This window comes from Pleurodeles waltl, chromosome 2_2 (genome assembly GCF_031143425.1).
Source record: "Pleurodeles waltl isolate 20211129_DDA chromosome 2_2, aPleWal1.hap1.20221129, whole genome shotgun sequence".
Classification (NCBI taxonomy): domain Eukaryota; kingdom Metazoa; phylum Chordata; class Amphibia; order Caudata; family Salamandridae; genus Pleurodeles; species Pleurodeles waltl.
The window spans coordinates 540,101,610-540,117,992 of record NC_090439.1 but is presented as its reverse complement, the minus strand read 5'-3'; positions in this window follow the sequence as shown (position 1 = coordinate 540,117,992).

Here is a 16,383-nt window from a genome sequence, read left to right as displayed (position 1 = left end):
TCCTTTTCAATATTTCTTTATTGCAACAGTTATTTTCATTGAGAAAACCTGATCTACAAATATGAACCACTACTGAATTTATAATTTTGTCTACTTTGCAGAAATGTATAGCTTTGCTGGATCACCCATGAGTTTCACACTGTTTTCTCCCACAAACCAGAAACAGGTTGAAAGCACAAAAATAGGGCAAATAGGCTACCTCTTAGAAAAATGCTTAAGCTGTGGCACAACATTTTTCTTTTTTATTCAGCTCTACATGTTCCTAAAAGCTAGGAAGATGATGACTTTAGTTCAGCAAACCGTCTGTGGATACCACTTTTAGGGGAAAAAACAGACCTTTATCTGGAGCATTTTTTCCCTATTTAAAAAAACAACAACTCAAAAGTTCACTATATTTAGCCTACTTTCTCAGTTTCCCCCAGGGGAATAAACAATTCTTGGGTACCTTTAGAATGCCTATGATGATGGAAAAAAGGACGCAAATTTGGCGTCAATAGCTTATGTGTACAAAAAGTTATGGAGGCCTAAGTGCAAACTACCCCAAATAGCAGATTGTGAATTTTGTGAGGGCCCAGTTTGGGTACATCATAACAAGGAGAGTCGAGGGCCCTAACTAGATCGTTAATGTAGAGTGTGAACATTATGGGTGCCAACACGCATCACTGCTGCATACCTGTCTCGATCCTAAAAGGGTCAGTAAGTTTGCCTTTGCGCCCAGGCAGTTCTTCTTGGGAGGATGCAAGTTCTAGTTCAGTGTCTGTGACAAGAGTGTCTTGTCAAGAAGTGTCTGAGTTGGTAGGGGCAGAGGCCCTGTTTAGATACCTAATGTGCCTTTGAAGTGGGGGAGACTTCAAAGAGTGGCTTAGAAGTGCACAAGGTCCCCTTTTAGTGCAATCCTGTCTGCCAGGGTCCCAGTAGGGCAGGCTACTGTCCTTTGACATGCAAGTGTCAGGCCCTCCACCCTCCCAACCCAGGAAGACCATTCAAAATGCAGATGTATGCAAGTGAGGCTGAGTATCCTGTGTTTGGAGTGTGTCTGTGTGAATGCACAAGGGAGCTGTCAACTAAACCAAGCCGGACGAGGATTGTAATGCACAGAAGGATTTAAGTGCAGAGAAATGCCAACTTTCTAAAAGTGGCATTTCTAAAATAGTAATATTAAATCCCACTTCACCAGTCAGCAGGATTTTGTATCACCATTCTTGCCATACTAAATATGTTCTTCCTACTCCTTTCAGATCAGTAGCTACCACTCAAACAATATATGAGGACAGCCCCAATCTTAGCCTATGAAGGGAGCAGGCCTCACAGCAGTGAAAACATGAATTTAGGAGTTTTACACCACCAGGACATGTAAACTACACAGGAACATGTCCTGCCTTTTGCTCACCCAGCACCCTGCCCTATGGGTTACCTAGGGCATACCTGAGGGGTGACTTATATGTAGGAAAAGGGGAGTTGTAGGCTTGGCAAGTACTTTTAAATGCCAAGTCGAACTGGAAGTGAAACTGCACACACAGGCCTTGCAATGGCAGGCCTGATACAAGGTTAAGGAGCTACTTAAGTGGGTGGCACAATCAGTGCTGCAGGCCCACTAGTAACATTTAATCTACAGGCCCTGGGCACATATAGTGCACTTTATTAGGGACTTATAAGTAAATTAAATAATCCAATTCGGTATGATATAATGTTACCATGTTTAAAGGGAGAGAACATATGCACTTTACCACTAAACACTGCTTAGCAGTGGTAAAGTGTGCAGAGTCTTAAAACCAGCAAAAACAGTATCTAAAAAGTGGAGGGAGGAAGGCAAAAGGTTGGGGGTGACCACACTGAGGCTGTCGGGTCTAACAGGCACAATCTTGGTAGTCTGCCAAGGTCCTGGGTTTTGGGCCACCTTCCAAGATGGAATAGAAGAACAGGTGGAAGTAGGAGGCCCAGATGAGGGTTCCAAGTGGAACAGGTCAATTAGGACAGATTCAGGACCAGGAACTGTATGGGGTAAAATTGCCTTTATTGTCTCCAAAATGTCTTGAAGTAGAAAAGCCAGCAGAGTGGCTTCTCTTACAAGAAGGGGAAGGTCTTCTGCAGGGACTCTGTGCATGGGGGACAGCTTAGCTGCATATACATTCTGGAAGTGGCCCACCCATGTCTCTGGTTGTAAATTATAATCAACGCATGTAACAGCATATTGGCTATCATGGACCACTATACTCCAGAATGATTTTAGCATCTCCTGCCCTAGCTGCTACTACCAGGTCCTCCCACACCTTACATTCCCAGGTGGATTTGGCCAAGTAAGTTGTTCTTTATAATTTTTCCTATTAGGTTTTGATTCTATTCCCTGCTTTAATTGAATAGATAAGATTAGATCTGGCCATCTTACAATAACTGTCCTACCATGTGCAGTAAAAGTGAGATTTGCTGGCCTTACTACCATCCTTCCTTAGATGTGCATGAAGACAAGTGAACAATTTGTCATGGGAGTTGATTACAGACACAAGGTTTGGAACCAAAGACCTGTTAGAGTGCAAATATTATGAATGACAAAAAGAATAACCAAAACAAAATGATTAACATGTATTAAAAGGTCTGAATAGAGAAATGTGTGTTAGAAAAATAAAGTGTGTATGTCTAAATTGTGTTCGACATGGTGTCCACCCCTTAGATTTCTATGTGAAATAATAAGACTGTGAAATGTATTTTGACAAATTCTAACTACATGTACTGACAAAGAGATGATTAATATACATGAGCAAAACTAATGGTTTGAAATTATTATTACAAATGTTTTATTCTTCCTGAATAAGCATTTGTAAAAAGGCCTACATTCTAGTATTTTTCCAGAAGCACAGTGTTGAAATGTTATGCTGACTACTGAAATGTTTTTGCAAACATTGTTTATTATCTGTTCGTTCTGCGCTTCCTTGTGATAAATATTGCAAGTTCTAACAATGAGGTTTAGTTTCTGATAGGAAGCAGCATTAGCTAAATGTCGTGCTCTGTGCTGCTGTTTTTACAAAGTTATATTTTTGAGAAATTGCCGCCCGGAGAGGAGCATGAACATGAGCCTATCTTGGAAAATGATGAAGAAGATAGAACTGAAGTCCAGATTACATTTAATTGGTAACTTACTTATCACACCTCATAGTCTTGTCCAACAGAAGCCTAGCTAGTAACGTTTGGGACTTTAATTTAGCAAGTGTCATATGATTTTAGTTCAGTTCTATTCAGAGTTAGATTCTGTTCAGTTTCTGCTCAGTTCAGTTCTGCTATTCAGCTCTTCTGTCCAGCTACTTATGATTTTAACAGTACAGTTATGGCAAGAATGGGTACGTCAACTTTGCTGAACTGTTTTCCTTTTCATGTTCCTGATGCTGACCGCTGAACACCTGCTGTTCCTATGCTAAGCTGATGAAGACTCTGCAAGCTGCTGTCTCATTTAGGAGAGGTATAACCAATGCACATTTATTTTTCTTTTGCAGGTTTTTCCCCTTATAAATCCAACTGCATATTTTTGTTAGCACCATAGTTAGATGTTTTTCCAAATTGATTTTTGCAGTATTTTGAATTTTTGCATGTGACAAAATCCAACCCCACACATGCTTTTCAAATTAGAATTTGGAAGTTCGGATATATGACCCAACAATTAATTTAAATGTTTATTAATTGATTATGATTGATTCAACTGCACAACTAATAAATTCTGTTGCTATTTTCCACATAATACTGTTGTTATTCTGCATAAGTCTTTTAGAGTGTTTAATGGGGATTGCACATATAAGATTGAGATTCTTCAGATGCTTTGTACAGCCTGTGTTGTTTCTGTATTGCTATCATTTGGTTTTGTGCATCATTTACATGTCCTTAGCATTGTCAATTTAAAGGTGATAAATGTTGAAACTTTACTAATGACTCATTATTGCATATTATTATTGTTGATGGCTATTCGTTATCATTGTTTGATTTGTTGATTTCATTACTCCTGTCTGGGTGAAAAGTTTTGAGTCGACCTCTGAGGGTAGTAGATGTCGCTCCCCTATTACGTGTCATCTAAGTCAAATATTACGAGGTCACATGCAAACAGACCCACTGGGAGTGATTAGTTGCAGAGTGTCAACTTGACCATAAATCAGCTCCAACATCTGCAACCCAGCAAACAGACTCCCACTTTAGGGCCCTTTTGTTATTCAAAATGGCCAGCTCTCCCACTAACTTAGAGGTGTCAACTGTATTTTCTTGAGTCCCTCGTCTATTAAGGATCAGCTTGAGGGTGTTGTATTCACTGTTATGACGCTCAACAACCACCATGTCTACAAGGGAGGGCCACAATTGTAAAGATAAATATATAATCAATGTGACTTGTTGACAATAGATGCTTAAAAGTATGGGCATCTCTATGATTGGAGATTGACCTACCATTACAGACTCCAAGGCCTAAATGCAAAGATAGACTCATCAGCTGACTAGAAGTAACTGTGCATCTTTTTACAGGTTCCAAATCTAACTGTGGAACATCCCAGGCCACATCCTCCTCTTCTGTTAAATTGAAAGTGCTAGGACCACCGGGTTTAAAGGTTACATTAAACTCACCAGAAGCAACTACCTGATTGCTAAGAGCACTGTGTGAATCAATTAAAAAATGTATCTGAGCTGTCAGGACATTTACCTCAGTTTTAAGTTCTGCAATAGTGTTTATCAATACGTAAACCAGGTCAGCCAAAGAGTCAGCTTGATTTCCCACTGGTCTGGGGTCCACTGCAGGAATCAACGTAACAGCATCACCAGGCCCTGAACTAGTTAAAGGGGCATAATAGTTACTACAAGCAACATTTGAAATAATGGGGGGCTGGGATAATGAGACATCCGAGGCAGGAAGAGGAACAATGTCCAAAGCATCTACCACAGTGCAGCCATTTCTTAAACTCAAAGGAGTGTGGGGCTCCAACAAAGATGTTTTGGCCCTTTGTCCAGTGTTTTTGTGAAAATGCCCACAGGGGCTTACCCAGACCCTCAGCCCCATAGGGAGGAATAGGATGCGGAGCAGGTGAGGAATTGGATGGGGGCATTGTTTTGGACTGCACCATAATTTCTCCCTACTCAATCGAAGCATCTATCACTTCTTAGGTATTTCTACTAGCTGCCAAAGTAGACTTTTCTCTGACATCAAGGCCTTTATCAATGTCTCTAACAGTTTCCTTTTCCCCATGGTATTATTTGCTAACACAATATCAGATACCAGGGATCGACGAAGGTGTGACTCCTCCACGAACCCTCTGCACACACAAAGGAATAATGACATTTGTAAGCAACAACATAATCCCCTTCAAGTTTAGGACATAGGGGGTCATTCCAACCCTGGCGGTCGGTGTTAAAGCGGCGGCCAACCCGCCAACAGGCAGGCGGTGAACAAAATGGAATTCTGACCCTGGCGGAAACCGCCAACACAGACCGCCACTTTAACACTCCAACCGCCACGGCGGGACAAACAAACAGCGTGGCGGTCCCCGCCAACAGACAGGCGGGAGACAATGTACCGCCCACCCTATCACAACTCACCAATCCGCCACCTTTTCCGGGGCGGGAGCCCCGCCGATAAAAACACGGCGGAAAGAGACTACGAACGGGAAAACGCTCACCTCTACACACTCCACATGGAACCAGAACTACACATCCTACCAGCTATTGTCTACCTGCTCCTCTACCAGGAGCATGAACGCCGGCGCAGAAGACAACGGTGAGTACTGCACCTACGACACAGGGGAGGGGGGGGGAGAAAAGATTACGGGCACACACATACGCGACACACCCACCCTCACCCACAACTACCTACACATCAATGCAGAGCAACAACTCAGAGTGACACCCCCCAAACCCCCCGGAAGAATGCAAAGACAAAATAAAATGATCATGAAATTCAAATATATTGTAAGGCTACGTAAACATTTTTTTTTCAAACATCTAGAACTATATACACATATGTAAATTGTCCTGTCCAAATTGGGTTTCAGTCATTGTACATGGGCCGATGGGCCTCAACACATGGGCAAAGCCCACACAGGAGACCCGAAGCCATTGGAGAGAACACTGCAGGGGCATCAGATAGAAAAACTACAGGCACCTCAGGGGGAAGGGAAGGGGAGGCACCTCAGCCACATGAGTCCACAACGCCAGATCCACAAGGGGCCTCCATGCCCACTGTGCCATCCTGGGGAGTGCAAAGCCACAGTCTCACAAGTCTCTACAGTGGGTGGCTTGCCCACTGTGCCATCCTGGGGAGTGCAAAGCCACAGTCTCACAAGTCTCTACAGTGGGTGGCTTGCCCACTGTGCCATCCTGGGGAGTGCAAAGCCACAGTCTCTCAAGTGGATTACAGACTCCACTGGTACTGGAGGAGGCATGGTGCCCAGAGTGCATTGTGCAGCCCTGCACGACGCAGATCCGGGCCTGCCCCTTCTGCCAATGGGCCAGCGGTGCTTGAGACGGCGGTGCCCACCGGACCGGTGCTTGAGAGGAAGGGCCCAGCGGAGTGGTGCTTGAGAGGAAGGGCCCAGTGGAGCGGTGCTTGAGATGAAGGGCCCAGCGGAGCGGTGCTTGAGAGGAAGGGCCCAGCGGAGCGGTGCTTGAGAGGAAGGGCCCAGCGGAGTGGTGCTTGAGATGAAGGGCCCAGCGGAGCGCTGCTTGAGATGAAGGGCCCAGCGGAGCGGAGCTTGAGATGAAGGGCCCAGCGGAGCGGTGCTTGAGAGGAAGGGCCCAGCGGAGCGGTGCTTGAGAGGAAGGGCCCTGTTCAGCGGTGCTTGTCTTGAAGGGCCCTGTTCAGCGGTTCTTGAGATGGCGGTGCCCTGTTCAGCGGTGCTTGTCTTGAAGGGCCCTGTTCAGCGGTTCTTGAGACGGTGGTGCCCTGTTCAGCGGTGCTTGTCTTGAAGGGCCCTGTTCAGCGGTGCTTGTCTTGAAGGCCCTGTTCAGCGGTGCCTGTCTTGAAGGGCCCTGTTCAGCGGTGCTTGTCTTGAAGGGCCCTGTTCAGCGGTTCTTGACACAGCGGTGCCCTGTTCAGCGGTGCCTGTCTTGAAGGGCCCTGTTCAGCGGTTCTTGAGACGGCGGTGCCCTGTTCAGCGGTGCCTGTCTTGAAGGGCCCTGTTCAGCGGTGCTTGTCTTGAAGGGCCCTGTTCAGCGGTTCTTGACACGGCGGTGCCCTGTTCAGCGGTGCCTGTCTTGAAGGGCCCTGTTCAGCGCTGCTTGTCTTGAAGGGCCCTGTTCAGCGGTTCTTGACATGTGTCTCCAGGGCACCATATCCGGCCAATTTATGGAGTTCACTCGCCATCCGACTTCTCGCTTCCGGGGCCCTCCTGTGCTGGAGTCCCGGGCCCGTGGGTGTCCTCCTTCACACCCGGAATGGGGATGGTGGGGCACTTCTGGGCAGCTCGCCTGCTGCCGGACGTGTCAGCTGTGCTGCCCTTGCCATCCTTCCGTGGTTCCCTGTGGCCCTTGCCTCCCTTTGTAGGTGTGCCAGGTGGCACCCCACATCCTGACGGTGCCAGGGTAGTGCCTTTGGAGGCTGCCGTCTCTGGCCTCTCGCGCCGGGCCTTGCCTTTCTTGGTTTTCATCCCAGGGGGTGGGCTGGCTGTCCCTTTACTGCTGGCCGATGTTGTTGCCCTTGAAGGTGGTGGACTCCAATATTCCTGTACTATGGACCTTGTAGGTCCAGGGGTTGTGGTGGCTGAGGTGCTGATTGGACTCTTACGAGATGGAGGGGGTGGGTCAGGTGATGGAAAGAGGTTAATTTTGGACAGGAAAAACTTTTTAGGAGCAGTGGGAAGGGTAGGTGCAGTGGGTATGGGAGTGGAGGAAGAGGATGTGGTTGTAGGAGAGTCAAGTGTGGTGTCTTTGGGTGCAGGTGCTTGTGACGGAGGCTGTCGTGAGGTGGATGGCTGTTGGGTGGGTGGCTGCCTGCGTTTGTGTGGTTTGGAAGAGGGGGTGACAGACACACTGGGAGAGGACACAGGGGACGTGTAAATGGCAGTGGGGGTGGTGACTGCACGTGTGCGGAGTGTTCTGGTGGGTGTGCTGGTGATGGACGTAGTGGCTGATGATGTTGTGCATGCAAGTGTTAGTGGAGACGTCACAGGGAGGGAGGAGGGAGACGAGGAGGAGGGGGACACAGAGGAGGCAGTGGCTGTTGGTATGTCTGCATATGGCTGTTGCTTCTGTGAATGCTTGTGTGATGTGTGGTGCTTATGTCTGGATGAGCTGCCCTTGGGTGTTGAGGTCTGTGCAGGCTGGTCTGTAGGTGTGTCTGGGATAGGCAGAGGAACAGGGGAATGGGACTGGGTGGAGGAAGTTGGAGGAGGGAGGCAGGAGACAGGGACAATGGCTGGCATCAGTGCTGAGGCCAGAGCGTTGAACGATCGCTGATGGGCAGCCTGACCCGAATGAATGCCCTCCAGGTATGCATTGCTCCGGTGCACCTCCCTTTCTACCCCCTGGATGGCATTCAAAAGGGTAGACTGCCCAACAATGAGCTTCCTGAGGAGGTCAATGACCTCCTCACTGAGGGCAGCAGGGGTAACTGGGGCAAGGCCTGAGGTGCCTGGGGCGAAGGAGATGCCCGCCTTTGTGTGTGAGCGGGCACGGGGCGATCGCAGAAGGGCTGCTGGGAGGGCGGAGCTGGTGCGCTGGGTGGCGGCTGTACCTGTTGTTGCGGTGGGCACGGATGTTGCCGCCACCACAAGGGAGCTCCCTTCCGAGGACGTGTCTGTGTCGCGGATGTTTCCACGTGTCCCCGTTGTGGAGCTCCCCTCACCCTCCGTCTCACTGGTGAACTCCGAGTCGGTTGCATGGCCCTCCAGGGCCATGTGAGATGCAGCTCCCTCGTGCTCCGATGCCACTTCTCCTCCGCCTGATGATGCTAATGCACACATGAACAGGAAGAGCAGCAAAAAAGGGGGGGGGGAAATGAAGACATGTTGAGTGCATCCATTGGCAACACAGTTGGCGGAGAGGACAGACACAGAAGCCCCCTGCACTACGCCGCGCACTTGGGGTACACTACTCAATCATTGGGACTTGGCCTACAAGCCTATGGACGACTACTGCACACATAGGTGACACAGGGCCATGGATAGCTGTACTTGGCACCCTACAGAGGTGGGGGGCGGGGGCACAGGGCCATGCCTTACGGAGGGGCCTAGCCTACAGAAATCGCCCTGGCCTAGGGATACCCACAGCCCTCCTCCCCCACCCAGGCGCCTCCACTGCGCGCAAAGTCAGCAGAATGTGTTTGTACTCACCCCCTTGTGTCTGCTGTGATGTCCTCACGCGCCCATCCAAATCGGGGTAGGCCACTGCCAGGATCCGGGACATCAGGGGGGTCAATTGATGACTGGCACCCCTCCTACGTTGGGAGGCCATCCCCAGCAGAGCCTCCGCGGTCTTCCTGCTCCCGCGGCGGATGTCCTCCCACCTCTTGCGGCAGTGGGTGCCCCGTCTGTTGTGGACCCCCAGGGTCCGGACGTCCTTAGTGATGGCACGCCAAATGTCGATTTTCTGGTGGGCGCTGACCTACGTGACATGTACAGGGAGAGAAGAATAATCATCACCTTCTGCATGCTCGATGTGAGTGGCCCCCCATCCCCACCCTTGCCATGTGGCACATGCTCTCATCCGTCGTTTGATGCATGCCTCAATCGCTCCCCTCCCCACCATCTTTCATCCACCCGACTCAACACAGGCATTGCCCCCAAAGCATGCTCCCAGTGTACTTACCTGTTGGTCTGGAGGACCGTAGAGTAGCACATACTGGGGGAGGACCCCATTCATGAGTTTCTCCAATTCTTCAGAAGTGAAGGCAGGGGCCCTTTCCCCAGTCGCAGCAGCCATTGTATCTTCCAGACCGAGGTCACAGCAGCACTTGCAGTATAGGTCCTCTCCTGTGGATGATCAGGTCTCGAGTGATTAAGCAGATAGAAAATGGCGGTCACGTCCACGGCGGTGCGTACCGCGGCGGTGCGTACCGCGACCGCCGGCGCACTTCGTCATTGGCTCCTGAAATGCATAGGGTTCAATGTTAACCAATGCGGCTTAGCGCCGCGGTCTTCGACCGCCACGGTGTGCCACGCCAGCGCATTGACCTCACATCCCATTGTCGCACTTCACAGGTCAGGCAGCCACCATTTCAAGGGCCCACATGGCTTAATTTCTACTGCGTCACACATGCCTAGGCCTTGCATCGACACTCATACAAGCCATTCAATGCATATAGAATCGTGTACTGTGCAAGCTGTGGGAACTTACCTGTGGGTTGATTGACTTTGTGCTCGCTGTTGTCCTTCCTAGGCACCGTCCGCTGGGACTTGCGAGGAGATGGAGGAATGTTCCTGTGTACAGACCGCTGGTGGACCTGTCGACAATGGAGGAACGACATGTCATTCTGACATACAGGCTTGACCGAGCCCCTATACATGAACTGTGTGCCCAGCTGGAGGCAGACCTGATGTCACCCATCCGCCAACCCACAGGGATCCCCCCTCTAGTGCAGGTGCTGTCAGTACTCCATTTCTTAGCAAGTGGGTCATTTCAAACAACAGTGGCCATTTCATCAGGGATGTCTCAGCCTATGTTTTCCAAGGTGTTGTCCAGAGTGTTGTCTGCCCTGCTCAAACACATGCATAGATACATCGTTTTCCCTGAGGTGGGGGATTTGCCTACAGTGAAGGGTGATTTCTATGCCCTTGGACATATTCCCAACATCATTGGTGCCATTGATGGGACACATGTGGCTTTGGTACCCCCCAGTGAAAGTGAACAGGTGTACAGGAACAGAAAAAGTTATCATTCCATGAATGTCAAGGTGGTCTGTTTGGCTGACCAGTACATCTCCCATGTAAATGCCAAGTTCCCTGGGTCAGTGCATGGCGCGTACATCATGCGAAATAGCAGCATCCCTTATGTGATGGAACAACTACGGAGACACCATGTGTGGCTAATTGGTGACTCAGGTTACCCCAACCTGTCGTGGTTACTGACCCCAGTGAGGAATTCCAGGACAAGGGCAGAGGAACGCTACAATGAGGCCCATGGGCGAACTAGGAGGATTATAGAAAGAACCTTCGGCCTCCTGAAAGCCAGGTTTAGGTGCCTGCATATGACAGGTGGATCCCTAATGTACTCACCAAAGAAGGTGTGCCAGATCATCGTGGCCTGCTGTATGCTTCACAACCTGGCATTGCGACGCCAGGTGCCTTTTCTGCAGGAGGATGGTCCAGATGGTGGTGTTGTAGCAGCTGTGGAGCCTGCGGAGAGTGAAGAGGAGGAAGACGAAGAGGATGACACAGACAACAGGGACACAGTGATACAGCAGTATTTTCAATAACACACAGGTAAGAATCAACACTGGCATTTTACATTTACTTACAGTCTCCTGCCTCTCTACTGTCTGTCCTTTTCACCCAGTGGATGCTAACAGAGTTGTGACTTTCCCTTCCAATTTCAGAGATGTGGGCCCCACTGCGTGACCTGTGCTTTGTTTGCCCATGGACTACAGCTGTGTGACAGTGATATGTTGTCATCACAATGTAACTGGTCATTTTTGCACGTTTATGTCTAATACATATTTTCAAAAAAACAGGCAGACTCCAGATTATTTGTGTGCAATACGTGTGTTTATTAAAGTGCTCAATTTTGCGACATTGTTGAAAATCGGTGATGGGTGAGGGTGGAGGAATGTCCATGGCAGAGTCCAGATTCTCAGTCTCACAGGTGCATTGTCCATATGCCTGTGGAAGATGGAGCAGGGGCAGTTTAAGGTTGGACAGGGTGACAATGTGGGACAGTGGGATGACATCAGGGGGTATCCTTTCCTGGCGGGGGTCTTGGCATCCTAATCTGTCTTCTTCCTAGATCTCAGGCCCCGCTTGCGGGGTGGTTCTTCTTCTGCAGGAGGTGGGGTTCTGGTGGCAGGTTGTTGCTGTGTCGGGGCCTCCTGTCCACTAGCGCCGGCGGAGGTGGTAGCCTGTTCCTGGTCCATGCTAGTGACAGGGGCCCTTTGTGGTGCCACATGGTCCCGCAATGTGGTGACAATCTGGTTGAGAGCCACAACGATGGTGCCCATTGCGGAACTAATGTTTCTCAGTTCTTCCCTGAACCCCATAAACTGTTCCTCCTGCAGTACCTGGATCTCCTGGAACCTGGCCAGGACCGTCGCCATCGTCTCCTGGGAGTGGTGGTATGCTCCCATGATGGAGGTGAGGGCCTCGTGGAGAGTGGGTTCCCTGGGCCTGTCCCCCCCCTGTCGCACAGCAGCCCTCCCAGTTCCCCTGTTTCCCTGGGCCTCTGTCCCCTGGACCGTGTGCCCACTACCACTGCCCCCAGGTCCCTGTTGTTGTTGGGGTGGTGGGTTCACCTGGGTGCCCTGTAGTGGTGGACACACCGCTGATTGACGTGTCCTGGAGACAGAGGCATGGGCCCGCTGGGTGGGTGCTGTGCTTGTGTTACCAGAGGGGGGTAGGTATGCTGTAGCCTGTGGCTGTGTGAGGGGAACCGACTGTCCTGAGGTCCCCGATGGGCCGGGCTGGTCACCTGGGTCCAGGGAGACAGATCTGCTGTCATCACTGGGGGCCTCTTCTGGGGGTGGGATGGACATTTCTGGACCCTCCTGGGCGGTGTGGTGGTGTTCGGGTCCTGCAGGGGTATAAGAGTATGGTTAATGCTTCTGTGTGTGCCATAGCGTGCAATGGGTGGGTGCCAGTGTACCCCAGTGCTGGCATTCCTTTGTGGGGGCTGTTGTGTTTGTGGGCGAGATGGGTATGTGGAGTGGGCATGCTTAGGTGATGGCTGTCATTGGTTTGTGGTGGCATGCAGGGTTTGGTGTTGGGATGGGTGGGTTGTGATGGTGAGACATTAGCAACGAGGATGTGTGATGGTGGTGGGGGGGAGGGTGGGGGTATGAGTTGGCATGCTGGTGGGGTGGGGGGGATGAAGTAGTGGAGATGAGACCCACCAGAGTCCATTCCTCCGCCTACTCCTGCGAGGCCCTCAGGATGCAGGATGTTCAAGACCTGTTCCTCCCATGTTGTAAATTCTGGGGGTTGAAGTGGGGGTCCGCCGCCAGTACGCTGCACCGCGATGTTGTGCCTGGATACCATGGAACGCACCTTCCCCCGTAGGTCGTTCCACCGCTTCCTGATGTCGTCCCGGTTTCGTGGATGCTGTCCCACAGCGTTGACCCTGTCCACTATTCTTTGCCATAGCTCCATCTTCCTGGCAATGGTGGTGTGCTGCACCTGTGTCCCGAAAAGCTGGGGCTCTACCCGAACTATTTCCTCCACCATGACCCTGAGTTCTGCGTCTGAGAACCTGGGGTGTCTTTGTGGTGCCATGGGGTGGTGTGGATGAGGTGTGGGGTGGTGTTTGCGGGGATGAGTGTGGTGAGTGTAGTGGTGTGTGGTGTTTTGTGCGTGGTTGTTGTGTGGGTGATGGTGTAGTGTGCCTCTGTGTGATGGTGTTCTCTATTCTGTGCTGTCTCTCTCTGGGCTACTTCTCTGATTTGTGGTCGTAGGGGTTTGTGGCTGATGTGGGTGTGTGTTTTATAGTTAATTGGGTGTGTGGGAGTGTTGTGTGTGTATGTGTCTCAGGTGTGTGTATTTCAAATTGTCCAATGTGGCTGTGTTTTGGAGCTGTATGTGTATTTTGAGCGCAGCGGTGTGTACCGCCAATGGAATACCGCGGTTGAAAGACCGCCGCATGGATTCATGGGTCGTAATGGCATGGGCGTTTTTCTGTTGGCGTGACAGTGGAGGTTTGGTCTTCGCCAGTTTAACGCTGGCCGTTGGTGTGGCGGACTTTTGTTGATGTCGGGTTTTTGGCGGTTTGCCTCTTGAGGGTCAGAATGACTGTGGCGGTTTACCGCGACCGCAGCGGTGTTGTGGCAGCCTTCTGACCGGCGGTAAGCGCCTTTTTCCGCCGAGGTCAGAATGACCCCCATAGCGTTTATCAGGAAAATCCCTCTCCCACCCTCTTCCTTGTAATGTGGTCTGGATTATTCCCCATTTATTGGTGACAGCATCCAGCTTCCAGCTCTCAACTGGTGCCCAATGAGGGTGCAGCGTCTTCCTCAGCATCTTTCAATGTCCTTGGGAGTAAATCAGGGACAGATCTCGATGTGCAGGACTCGACCTGCAGTTCACAGCCTCACTCTTGTACAGGGCTGAACTTTTTGAAAATGTAGAAATGGCAGCCCTTCCTGATGTATGGGGTTGCTGAAATATCCCTGGATACAACTCAGACTCCTCTGGTGCAATCGTCCACACCACAGGCAGCCCTTCCTGACATACGCTAGGGCGTGTATGAGTCCTGGAGTCTAGTCACACACTTACTTTAACTATAGTATACAGGGACATCACAATGAGGCAGTTTAGGCTTAGTGCCCCCCCAACAGCTCTTGATGCCCAGCTTAGTCAAAGGTGGCCCTCCCCTGGCATAAGGGTTCACCCAATCAATCCTGTACATGGGTAGTGACTCAGTCAGTACACAGCAGTACCCTCACACCTTGCACAGGCAGTCCAGTTAGGAGGGCTCCCCATAGGACCTCACTCCCTCCAACATTCTCCTCTTTCTCAAAGGCTAAGCTGGTCTTGGAAAGCAGGAAGGCGCTGATGATCTTGGTTTCCCTGGGTGATATTCCCACATCCAGCAGGGAGACTGGCAGAACTTGACTGCCAGTCGTGGTCACAGGTAGATGTCTTTTAGAGCTTACCCTTCTCACATATTTTTCTGGCTGCTTTCCAGATAAGAATTGTTGGGTTCTCAATATCCCCTTTCCTTTTTGTAGCCCATTTGCAGACACTAAATGTGATTTAGGGTCTGAGCATTTGAATGTTAGTTTTAAGGTTCTGCTTCTTTTGAAGTATACATTTTTCTTTCTCTTCTTTACTCTTCAAAGGCTGTCTATCACAGCAGGAGAGACTCTGAAGCTGAGAGACCCACAACACGGGACATGGAAGTGACTAGAATTCACACCTGGCTGTGAGCCAGAGTGATGTATGTGGCAAAAGGGTAATTCCTAGGCCCCCAGCCTCTCTCTTCTTTATAATTCGACTCATCAGCCCCCTCTCATTCCTGAGATGTGTCCAGGACCTTTGCTTGTGATCTATCACTGAATAAAAGAGAATCATTTTGCAGTGTAAAGGGGAAAGTCTCTTTCTCCTTTCCTCCAGTGTGTCCAACCCAGCTCAAGGAAATGCATCAATACAGAAATCATTCTTGGGAGATTCCTCTCTTCTTCATGTCTTCACCAGGCAGGTCTAGGCTTTCCAAAATGGAACCCAGAGTCCTCCATGTAACGTACCATTTCTGGTACACTTGCTCTCCATGTACATACACAGCACACATACTGTCCTCCATTCTTCCCTTCATGTATTGTGCCACAACAGACACATACATTCAGCACACACATGCAATCTGAGTGCACTGTTCCATACTATAGCTTCTCTGTATTGTACTGTGGTGTGCAATTTTCTAACTCTCATGCTGCCAGCACAAACATTCACCATGTGCATGCTGCACAACACTCTGCCCTTCATGTATTGCACTTCTCACACTCAAACATCCAGCACAAGCTTTCATTGCGCATGCACTGCACAGCACTGCTTCTCTCATGTAATGTATTCCTCACAGGCATACATACACTCAGTACATGCACTAACTATGCTTGTACTGCACAACACTGCTCTATCACTGCACTGTACTCTTCCAAGGCACACATACATCCAGCACAGAACTACCACTCCTGTGCTGTGCAGCACTTTAAAGCTAACTGATGTAGGTAAAGGGTGAGTTAAGCACACAGCAGCGGAACTTTAAAAAGGTGAATCAGCCTGTAGGCATCATTCTAGTGACACAGGATAAATAGGATCTGTTCACTCCCACTGATCTCTACATGGTATACTGCCGCCAATTCTACTTGTGCTGCTTAACTTTTTTGTGCTGTGGATAGCCTTCAACTGCTATGAAGGTAGAACTCTGGGCAAGTATACCGGTCCAGCAAGACCCCAGTCCATTTTATGCGTGTACTGGACATAGGTCACTACCTATGTCCAGCTACATAATGGTAACTCCGAACATGGGCATTCATTGGTTGTATGATTCCATGCACTCTGGGGGCTCCTTAGAGGACCCCCAGTGTTGCCATTTGAGCCTTCTGAGGTTTTCCAGGCAGCCCCAGCTGCTGCCACCTCACAGACAGGTTTCTGCCTTCCTGGTGTTTGAGAAGCTCAAGCCCAGGAAAGCAGAACAAACTATTTCCTTTGTTGCAGCCTCCCCAAGCCACTGAAAATGCTTTGAAGGGCACATTTGGTGCCCTCCTTGCATAAACCAGTCTACACTGGGTCA